The following is an 8,463-nucleotide window of genomic DNA, read 5'->3' on the forward strand; positions in this document are numbered from 1 at the left end:
ATTCGGTTGAGAAGCTTTTATCATCCAGTCTGCTGTCAAAAAATCTGAAAGTTAGAATTTATAAATAGTTATATTACCGGTTGCGAAACTTGGACTCTCACTTTGAGAGAGGAACATAGGTTAAAGGTGTTTGAGAACAAGGTTCTTAGGAAAATATTTGGGGCTAAGAGGGATGAAGTTACAAGAGAACGGAGAAAGTTACACAACACAGAACTGCACGCATTGTATTCTTCATCTGACATAATTAAGAACATTAAATCCATACGTTTGAGATGGGCAGGGCATGTAGCACGTATAGGCGAATCAATAAATGTATATAGAGTGTTTGTTGGGAGGCCGGATGGAAAAAGACCTTTAGGGAGGCCGAGACGTAGATGGGAAGATAATATTAAAATGGATTTGAGGGAGGTGGGATATGATGATAGAGAATGGATTAATCTTTCTCAGAATAGGGACCAATGAACCTCCGGGTTCCTTAAAAGCCAGTAAGTAAGTAAGTAAGTAAATAATTAAGTAAGTATTAATAATCAGTGTATAGAACAAGTCAGTGAGTTTAATTACCCCGGTTTGTAACCTTTCCTACATAAACTCTAGGGATGTAGACATACAATTAGCAAATTTCAACAACTTTTAGGTACAGTAAAATCAACATTACTAAACAAAGTCAGATCTGAGACAATTTTGAAATTTTATAAAACAATGGCATTCCCAACTTTATTATATGGATCACAAATATGAGCCTTAACATCAAATCAACTCCGAAGAATAGAAGCGGATGAGATGAGACTATTAAGGCCCCTAGCGGGCTACACTCTTTTTGATCATAAACGGAATGTTGACATCAGAGAGGAATTACACATCACAGCCATCACTGAAACCATAAAAGTTTAACAGATAACTGGTAGGGACACATATCACGGATGTCCAGTGACAGACTACCTCAAAGATTGTTTGCTTACAGACCTAACGGGAAGAGAGACCTTGGAAGGCCGAAAAAGCTATGGAAAGACCAGCTCACCTGAGGCGGAACAGGCAAGAAAGCCTAATCCTTGACAGAATTTGATAATGATGATGATGATGACTTATAATACAGCTTAGTTACGCACGAATAGCTGGCATCTCATTTAACCTAGGTAATGTCTGTGATTAATGTTTATATACTCTTGTACAAATTAATAATAATTTAATAATATTGTTCATTTACAGAAAAATATAATACAAACAAATTGTAAATTAACAAAATTCTAGCACCCCCCTCAGAGAGTATTCTCGTGCTCAGGGAAGGATTCGATACATAATAAATGTACATGCATAAGTTACAATAAAATAACATCTAAAAATTAATAATTACTCATAACAAACTGCTCACATACATTTCTAAATTTCAAACTGTTTGAGGTATCTAAATAGGCGTGGTGTTTCTTTATTAATGTCCGCCGTGTTAGCTCTGTGGTGGCGCGTCTGCCTCCTGACTACCCGACCCGGGTTTGATTCCCGGTGAGATCAAGGATTTTCATGTAAAATTTCTACCTCGGGACTAGGAGAGATGGCGGTGTACAACTTCTAATCACTATGCCTGGGTTAAATCCCAAATCTCTCCGCAGTGTATATGAAGAGAAGCATATGTCACTGTTGATCGTGATTCGTCCGTCGGATGGGGACGTTAAGACTGGCGACCTCCGTGGTGCTATGCGACGGGAGTAGGCTACGTGCCGGCACCAGGTTTCCCCTTCTCCCTTCCGCACAATAAAACTTTTATCTACTTTAACCAAAAAAATTCACTTATATTCAATGTATAACCGCGGATGCTGGCACAAATTTGACCAATAATAAAACAAATTTACCAAATCAAACTCCCATAATTCTAAAAAACTTATTACTCCGAATAAATAATAAATTACATAATCATTAAGATAAAAATAATTAAAACCACGTAAAAACTTACTCCATCATTATCCGCACCTACTCCTTACAACACACGAATACTTACACATACACTCACCCTAGTACACGAGTATAGTCTATTATCGATGACTATTGTTGCTAAACCCAAAGAAACACGTGAGAATGTTTGTCATATTGGTGACACTAATTAATTTTTCTTGAACATTTTAAAATATACGCTACTGTTAGTTTGCATAAGATACTAATTTTATTATTACACTAACGTAATAATTATTACTGGGGTTTTGAATGATTGTGTAGGTTGACCTTTATCACTCATTTCTTCAGAGTAATGTCCATACCGAAATAACTACTCAGATCACCTGGGTTATGATGGAATATTAAAAAATTCAACTATACTCGGAAGTGCTGATTTGACAATTATGTATTTATACAATAGCTGCAGACCTATAAGTCGGAAATAAGCCAGACAGACAGGCAGACAGATGGAGGAAGCTTAAACATTAATGTAATATTGCACGTCTGCTGGAGGTTTTAATTCCAGTCCGTAGCGATGTTTACACTTGACAAACGTGGAAGGGGAATATGACACTTGTTTATATTCATAATTATTGGTTGATATATCTTAAATTCAGTCGTTTCGGTCCAATCCACTGGTCATCACTGGCGAGTTCCAATTCACAGTTTGTTAGCTATTCAATTCTGTTCACAGTGGCGTGATATCGTGGCTCCACCGGTTAGAATTACATTTCACAGTTTGTTGAACAAAAAAGGGGGTGGGTGCAGACAATACTGCCCGTCAGGACCAATGTACTCCAGCACCTCGATTGTTTCAATTTTAAAATTACATGAGTGATGAACATCGCTCCCAACCCGAACTCATGCTAATAAATAGTCTTGTATTCATTAGCCACCTAAAGTTTACAACGTTTTCTCCTATTGTATGACGTTGGTAACAGGTGTTCCTGAGAGGTTGCACTAGTACTATACACAGTAGTAGCTTTTTAGTTACAAATTATACCAAAATTATACAGGGCTTTCATTTCAAAACTTCCCAAACTAAATAACGAATTAATTGAATTGTATTAAATTTAAACAAAAAATACATCGATTTAGATATTGAAGAAGAAGTCTAAAAACCAGGCTTATTTGCATATTAGATTTCGCCCCCCCACTCCGAGCCACCCCCACTTTTACATTTGAAATGGCACTCATATATTTTAATACTTAAATATGAAAGAGTATTCAATTGTTTATACACCTCACTCATTTGCTTTCGCAAAAGATGGTCTGACACTCTTACTTATTTACTTACAAATAACTTTTAAGGAACCCGGAAGTTCATTGCCGCTCTCACATAAGCACGCCATCGATCCCTATCCTGAGGAAGATTAATCCAGTCTCTACCATCATATCCCACCTCCCTCAAATTCATTTTAATATTACCCTCCCATCTACGTCTCGACCTCCCCTAAGGTATTTTTCCCTCCGGCTTCCCAACTAACACTCTACATGCATTTCTGGATTCGTCAATACGTGCTACATACCCTACCCATCTCAAACGTCAGGATTTAATGTTCCTAATTATGTCAGATGAATAAAATGCACGCAAGTTCTGCGTTACCCTATGTAACTTTCTCCATTCTCCTGTACCTTTATCTCTCTTAGCCCCAAATATTTTCCTAAGAACCTTATTCTCAAACACCTTTAGCCTCTGCCCCGCTCTCAAAATGAGATTCCAAGTTTCACAACCATACAGAAGACACGGTAAAAAAACGGCTTGTTAAGAAACCTGAAAATAAGCCTCGAAATGGGACTGATTCTCTGGAGTAACGGTAACAAATATAAATGACACTCGAGATGAAATTAATCGCAGAATGAAAAGGCCTGTGGGAAATGCCTGCTATTGTGCGGTTGAGAATATTTTGTCATCCAGTTTGCTCTGGAAAAAGCTGTAAGTTAGAATTTATAAAACAGTTATATTACCAATTGTTCTGTATGGTTGGACTCTCAGTTTGAGAGAGGAACAGAGGTTAAGGATGTCCGAGAATAAGGTGCTAAGGAAAATATTTGGGCTAAGAGGGATCAAGTGACAGGAGAATGGAGAAAGATACACAACACAGAACTGCACGCATTGTATACTTCACCTGATATAATTGGGAACAGACGTTTGAGATGGACAGGGCATGTAGCAGGTAAGAATGATTCCAGAAATGCATATAGAGTGTTAGTTATAAGACCCGAAGAAAAATAGGTTTGAGGAGGCGAACGCGTAGATTTTTTTTATTTTAGTAGGCTATTTTACGACGCCTTATCAACAGCTTAGGTTATTTAGCGCCTGAACGAGATGAAGATGATCACGCCGGTGAAATGAGTCCGGAGTCCAGCACCGAAAGTTACCCAGCATTTGCTCATGTTGTGTTGGAGGAAAAACCCCGGAAAAAAACTCAACCAGGTAACTTGCTTCGACCGGGAATCGAACCCGGGCCACCTGGTTTCGCGGCCAGAAGCGCTAACCGTCACTCCACAGGTGTGGACCCAAGGCGTAGATGAGAGGATAATATTGAAATCGATTTGAGGTAGTTGGAATATGATGGTAGAGACTGGATTAATCTTGCTCAGGATAGGAACCGATAGCAGGCTTATGTGAAGGCGGCAATGAACCTTGAGTTCTCTAAAAGCCGTAAGGAAGTAACAAGTGACGACCGATTTACTGATCTATATACAGTACTTTTTCCGTATACATATTATTATTTTTTTTTTTATTTTAGTAGGTTATTTTACGACGCTTTATCAACATCTTTCGTTATTTAGCGTCTGAATGAGGTGAAGGTGATAATGCCGGTGAAATGAGTCCGGGGTCCAGCACCGAAAGTTACCCAGCATTTGCTCATATTGGGCTGAGGGAAAACCCCGGAAAAAACTTCAACCAGGTAACTTGCCCCGACCGGGAATCGAACCCGGGCCACCTGGTTTCGCAGCCAGACGCGCTGACCGTTACTCCACAGGTGTGGACTTCATATTATTGTTACCTCATGTTAATACAGAGACAATACAACCATAAACTATACAAATAAAATGAATAATGATAAATATCTCTTTTATTTCATACTCTAATTTTGATAAAGAATAAAAGAGTACAATATCTAGTGAATGGATACATATTAGTCATTGATTAGGTTATAATTTCGTCTTCATATTTGAGGGACAGTAGAAAGTTTAGAGTGTGCAGAAAACTATGTAAGTATTTCAATTTAATTAATTAATTAATAATAATAATAATAATACATCTATATTCCCCAAATCTATCCTTCGAAAACAAATTCGTAGACATGAAAGTTTTTGTTACGTTATTTTTTAGTTGTATGAACTACTAGATTATTCAGCGTCAATAGAATTGATGACAGTGAACTGGTATTTGGCGAAATGAAGCCGAGAATTCGTCATAAATTACCTAACATACAACTTACGATACTATAACCTTGGAAGGAAGCCAAAAAGGTAATTAGCCCAAGCGGGAATCAAATCAACGCCCTATCGGAACCCAGGAATAGCAGGCAAGCTTCTGGTGGCTAGAACAAAATTATATTAGAGTCGTATTTCATTACCGAATTATTTTCATAAAAGTGAAAACTATAACGAATTTGTTATTATTAATTTTTCATCCCTTGAAACTCCACCGTATTCTGTTCATCTAGTTCAAAGCTGCAGTAAAATTATTGTTCACTGACTAGAATCCCTCGACTTTGCGGTTGTTCTCAAATTTAGCTTCACTTTCAGTCTCATAAAATTGAGTAGGAATGATGCTGCATGCGACCTGTCAGACTAAACTACGTTCGTTATTCATAAACTAAAACTATGGTCTATTTTCAGGGTCCATATAATCATTAGTGAGTCCACGTAGTTGGTCTTGTCTGCGAAATATGCGATTTTCCTACACTTTCAGTTGCAGGGACTTCAGAATCACACATATCTCTTGCATATGTAATATTTATTCACTTCTGGTGCAGTATAATCGTATTTCCTGTTAGTATGCCATCATAAAAGGCATACCCGAAAGTTATTTTTGTGTAATTAGTTGTTTTAACGCACAACATGCATACTTTCTGGTTTATATCATTAGTTGCTTTACAAGCCAGCGATATTATAGTCTGTAGTAGCAGAAATAAATTTAATATGTTGCATGCTTTAATTTCTCTGATTGAGGTTTTGGTTGCTGCATACATGATCGAAATGATGGCCGTCCAAATCTTGGATTTAAAATATCGGCATCCTAATCAATTCAAATGAACAAAAAATAAAATGTAAATTAATGTTAAAAAAATACATAATGAAATTTTAAAAAAGAATATTCTGCGACAAGATGTGGTAGCTATCAAAACGATAAAAATTTATTGGAAATAAATAATATACATTGAATACTATAAAGATGAATAGAGATGGTGATTGATGATATTCAATGAAGATTTTAAAATGGTTGATGCAATTGCTGAAGAGTCTTTTCAGGAACCTTTAATTTTCTGAGGATCTCCAATGTAAATTTGGGATTAAATTGTTCCTTGCGCACCAAATATAAGTCCAATGACAATCCAATGTTAAATATTATATTTATGACTGAGATCATCACAGCATGGAAGGTAAATAGGGCGTTTCTCTTCATGTACCTGCTTTGGTTGATCTGCATTAATTTCGAAGCTTACAGTGGGGTCAAGAATGAGATCAGTTTTTTTTATCTCGGTCAATTATGTATTATGATGTCAGCACGCCGTGTAGATCCTTCCGTAGAAAGACATTGAACTTCCTCATATGCTTCGTATTCACCATGTTCCCTTAATCTGTTAGCAATTATTGAGCGGACTGTGTTATATCTGTCAATTCGCAGTAATTCGCCCTGAGGAGGGCAGGAACCTAGCACGTGGGGTAACGTTTCATGCTCATTGCATCTCCTGCAATCGGTGTAGGAGACCAAGCATATTTCATTATTGTTCTCATGAGTAATTTAGACAGTTTTAATTCACGGTAATGCAATTTTACCAATAAACACATATTTTACAATAAATATAATTTAAAATACATAATTTAACACAATTTATTTTTATTAATTAACCAGCAGCAGGTTACAGATGTCTACAGGAGCAACTGCACTATCGAAATATTTAGCAGATGTTGTGATACCAATTAGATCTCGAATAATATTACGTGAAGGCATTTGTCTGGTTTTTTGTTGGAGTCGGCTGTACCATACAAACTTCGATACATACATTGCGAATACACAAGCGCCACTGATATCATCGTTCCTCTCTCATGCTTGGGGTAATAGAAGGGATTGATTGAGGAAATATTGCATCTTACAGAGCTCAATGCTAACAACTCACTATACTCCGTTTCTGGAACGAAACAAGTCCTTTGCGCAAGTGCTGAGAGGACGGGACTAGTCCAATGACCGCTCTGGGGAAAGTATTGATTGCAGACAAGCGTCTGAAATTCCAAACCTAGCTTCTGTCAAGCGCATTTTACCCCTTAGCGGCAGTGAGCCGATGCAACCCGCAATACACTCCCTCACTGATAGGCTCCGTTCATTCGCTTGTCATAGGCTCCACCCAAATGCGTCGATTTAATCCACAGATTCCAGAAACGGAGTGTAAATGGATAATAATAATAAATAATAATAATAATAATAATAATAATAATAATAATAATAATAATAATAATAATATAAGCCGTAAATCCCCAGTGGGGCAAGGCCTCCTGCTTGGGCAGGGTGGCTCAAGTCTTCACCATCAGAAGAGCCGACCTGATGGTCTATTTACATTCCTAGTTTTATTGTCCACAATTACACTAGCACTGGTTGTTGCTCCCGCTCAAATTTGGTTGACTGGTCCTTCCACCGTGTTCTTTGGCGTCCTGTTCTGGTCCACAGTCCTCCTAGCTGCAACTTGAACTCGTCCCCCATCAGCTTCTCGGTCGTCCACGGTTTCTCCAGCCAATTCTTGGATCCCACAGTGTCGCCGTGTGTGCCCATCTGGTAGGATGCATTCGCACCAAGTGTCCTCCCCAGCGCCATTTCATCCTATCAGCTAGTGTGACCACGTCCTCTATGCCGCTTCTTCGCCGTACTTCTTCGTTTTTGACTGTGTTTTTAGGTTTTTCCTTTCCATTTTTTTTTGACATCTTCCTAATTTTAATGTCTGTTTCTTGGTGAGTGACTAGGATTGCGCCCCATACAGAAGTACAGGTGCAATGCAGCTATTGAAGATCTGCCTCTGGTTCTGCAATTTCTGGCTCTTGTCCATTAGGATCGAGAACAGACTCCAAAACTTTTTCCATGCTGATGCTATTCGTCTATCGATTTCTTTATCCATGCTGTTCTGAAATGATATGGTCTGGCCAAGGTAAATGTATTGCGTGAAAAATTCGATGTTCGCATTGTTGATGATCGTCTACGTATGCCTTAATACATCCCTTCATGAAGAAGAAGAAGAAGAAGAAGAAGAAGTTGAAAAAGGTTCCCTGTCAGAAAGGACTCAAGTAGGTTGTGCCAAATGTGAGAACGTATTG

This window comes from Periplaneta americana, chromosome 7 (assembly GCF_040183065.1).
Source record: "Periplaneta americana isolate PAMFEO1 chromosome 7, P.americana_PAMFEO1_priV1, whole genome shotgun sequence".
Taxonomy (NCBI): Eukaryota; Metazoa; Arthropoda; class Insecta; order Blattodea; family Blattidae; genus Periplaneta; species Periplaneta americana.